Genomic DNA, 4040 nt, shown 5'->3' on the forward strand with positions numbered 1-4040 from the left:
GTTTGTTTCTTCATTGCTGTGACAAAACACTCTGACCACTACTAACTTGGGGAGGAAAGGGCTTATTTAACTTACAACTCCCAGGTCTTAGTTCATCAGGGAGCCCAAGGTAGGAACTCAGGTTAGGAACCTGGAAGCAGGATCTGGAGCACAGGCCATGGAGGAATGCTGCTTACTGGCTTGCTCCCCTGGCCCCTGCTCAGCCTACTTTCTTACACAACACAGACCCACCTGCCCAGGGGTGGAACCACCCTTAGTGGGCTGGGCCCTCCCACATCACTCATCAAGAAGGTGCCTCTCAGACATGGCTGCCGGCCAGTCCAATAGAGGAAATTCCTCAACTGAGGCTCCCTCAACCCAGGTGTGTCAAGTCGACACTAGAGCTATCCAGCACAGACTGCCTCACACTGGCTTGTGGGCCTGTCTATGAGGCATTTTCTTGATTGCAAATTGATGTAGGAGGGCCCAGCCCATTGTGCATAGTGCTAGCCTTGGGCAGGAAGTCCCGGGTTATATGAAAACTGCCCAGACCCTGGGGCGCAATCCAGTAAGAAGCCTTCTTCCAGTGGCTGGGGAGATGGCTCAGTGGTTAAGAGCAGTAGCTGCTCCGGCAGAGGACCCAGGTTTGATTCCTAGCACCCACATGGCAGCTAACGAGTGTCCATAACGCCAGTTCCATGGGATCCAATACCCTCTTCTAACCTTATGGGCATTGCAGGACATGGGTGTACTTACATACATGTAGGCAATACACTCATATGCATAAGATAAAAATAACAAAATTTAAAAAGAAGCTTTCTTCCATGGTTCCTTCCTTGACTTCCCTCAACGATTGACTGTCATCTGGGAAGTATGAGACAGATCTTTTCCTCCCCAAGCTGGTTTTGGTCAGTGTTTTTTTTCACAGCAACAGAAAGCAAACTAAGATGTATTTCAAAGTGGAAGCAGTCTCATGAATGTTCATAGTTACAGAACAAAATAAAGTCATTTACCAAATTTACAAAATAAAGTCATTTACCTCATACACTGGTGAGGACAGCGAGAAGGTGGGTTTCAGCAAAGCACGAGGTCCAGTGAGAGGGCTCAGTGGGTGAAGGCTCTTGCTACACAAGCCTGATGATCTGAGTTAGATCCCTGGAAAATACAGAGGTGGAGGGAGAGAACCAACTCCACAGACTTGTCCTCTGACCTTCATATGACCCATGGTACACAAGCCTCCACACATATATACATACAACAATAAATAAATAATCTATAACAGGGAAATTTCTGCTATAGGTCTTAGATAATAATCTCAGATTTTGAATTGATGCATAATAGTGGTTGGTTAATATATCCCAAAGGTTTTGTTCTATCTATCATCTATCATCTATCTATGTATCTATCATCTATCTGTCTATCATCTATCTATGTATCTATCTATGTATCTATCTATGTATCTATCTATCTATCTATCTATCTATGTATATATCTTTGTATCTATCTACCATCTCTCTATCATCTATATCATCAGTCATCCATTTATGTATCATGTAGGCATCTGACATCGATCAAACTTTCTATTTATCACCTCTATGACCTATGTTTATCTATCTATCTATCTATCTATCTATCTAATCTGTCTATCTACCTACCTACCTATCTATTTTTGAGACAGTGCCTCCCTGTAGCCCCAGCTGGCCTGGAACTCAGTATGTAGAGTGAGTTCCTAGATCTCACAGAGATCTGCCTGCTTCTACCTCCCCAGTGCTGGGATTAAAAGCATGTGCCACCATGCCCAGTTCATCTCAAAGGTTTCAGATGGTGGTTGAAGGAATGTTAGGTCAGATACTGGAGGGGTGATAAATGACTATTACGTGGACTAAAGATAGTCCAAGATAGTTTTGGCTCTAGGCCCACAACATTCCAGCTCTGTATAATCATGAGGTTTTAATCTGTCATTCCACATTGTAAAGTCTTTAATGTAGGTATGACTTTGTTCTGGGAACTTCAATTTATATATATATATATATTTGCGTGTGTGTGTGTGTGTGTGTGTGTGTACATGTGTCTCTGTGTGTGTTACTAGAATTTAGGGCAAAAGCACCAACTCCAGGAATCCCAACTCATGAGGTGCAGTCATACTTCCCAATGGGCCAAGTCAACAGCAAAGTCAAAGCAGAGCGAGATGTAATCACTGTGGCACACTGGGAAGAGCAGGTAAGATTCCAGCTAGGGAAGAGTCGCTAGGCAGGAAGTCAGGGATCAGGGACAATGGCCAACTTCCTGGTTGTACCCCCTCCTTATTTACTGCATAATGAGACAAATTTCCCAGTCCTCTTGTCCAATCCAGAAGGAAAGGAAATCAGCTCTCCCAGATAGTCCTGAACTTTAAAATCATTGCCAACTACGAAGCCCCTGAGCTTGCATGATTCCCTAAAATCTGAGTGAATCAGATGACCAGCATATGGCCTTCCACAGGCTGCCCTAAGAAAGAAAGTGGGGAATTTGACCCCATTGACCATGTCTGTATGCTGCAAGTCAATAACACACAGTTATATAGTATAACTTAATTATTATAAAAGGTGAAATTTGGGGCTGGCAAGATGGCTCAGGAGTTAAGAGCACTGGCAGCTCTTGCAGAGGACCCATGTTCAATTCCTAGCACCCACATGGTAGCTAACAACAGTCTAAAACTCCAGTTTCAGGGGAATCCAATACCTCCTTCTGAGCTCCTTGAACATTGAACAACACGGGTGCACTTACACAAGTGCAGGCAATACACTCACATATATAAAATAAAAATAATATTAAAAAGGTGAAATTAGTCAAATGGTCCCCATAAGACACTCTCTCCCTCACCAATATCTCTGACTCTATGAAAACAATGCGCAAACACCATGCATGAGGTGTTGGTCATGTGGTCCTTGCGCATGAGGTCATGCATGCTGCTCTTTAGCATGTAAGCGTTTGTTCTCCCAGGTACTTCCTCTGCTGCATATGATGGTCTTCCATGTCCACCTATATACTCTTTTTTTTTTTTTGTTATTTGAGACAAGGTCTCCCTGTAACCTCAGTTACATGGCCTGGAACTGGCTAGGTAGACCAGGCTGGCCTTGCTCTCACATAGATCTGCCTGCTTCTGCCTCCTGAGTGCTAGAATTAAAGGTGTGTGCCACCATGCCCAGCTAAAATTCTTTAAGTTTTTTATTAAGATTTAATTTTTATTTTATGTGTATAAGTGTTTCACCTTGTGAATGTTACGTTTCAATCCTGTATCTTGGACTGAACTTCCTGTAAGGCTGACCAACCATTTAGCATTTAAATGACTGTGGAGAGTTTGGATGTTGCAGATCCAGAGCCTGTTTACAATGTATCTTAGACAATGTTTAGCTCCTAAATAGTCCCTCCTTGCCGACCTCTACTAACTTAACATCTTGTGACTAATAGATAACCTTTAGGAATGTATTAACTTAACAAAGCCCTAGCTCCCACCAACCTGAAGGCTAAGAATGCCATCATAGAGCATCTGAGGTCTGTAGCTGAGATCTCTCTTTTGCTATATTCACCTACTTAATGTTTGCACCAATGTATTTGAAAAGTGTCTTGATTTATGAATTGTCTTTGTTCTGTTACTATAAAACTTCATGAAACTGCTTCCATGTTGGAACATGAGATTTGGGGTAACTTGAATCTGTGTTTCCAGGCCATGATCACTCATATTTGGCTCCAGAATAAACTATCTCTTATGCTTGTTGAGGTGAGAGTTGTGATTTAGTGTTGATAGCCTGCATGTATGTAAGTGCAATGTGTGTGCCTGGTGCCCTCAGAGGCAAGAAGAGGACATTGATCCCCTGGAACTGGAGTTAGAAAAGGTTGTTGTTAGGGTTCCAAATAGCAGCAGCTCCCCCCCCCTCCCCAACAGGGACCTCACCTTGACCTTTGGAGTCAAGGGAAACAAACTCTGCTGAGAAGCAGCCTGCCTTTCCTCTGACCTCCAAAGATAAGATAAGCAGATTCTACCTGTTAACCAGAGATTTTAGAAGCTGTTTTTCTCTCAT

This window comes from Nannospalax galili, unplaced genomic scaffold, assembly GCF_000622305.1.
Source record: "Nannospalax galili isolate Female #2095 unplaced genomic scaffold, S.galili_v1.0 scaffold1124, whole genome shotgun sequence".
Classification (NCBI taxonomy): Eukaryota; Metazoa; Chordata; class Mammalia; order Rodentia; family Spalacidae; genus Nannospalax; species Nannospalax galili.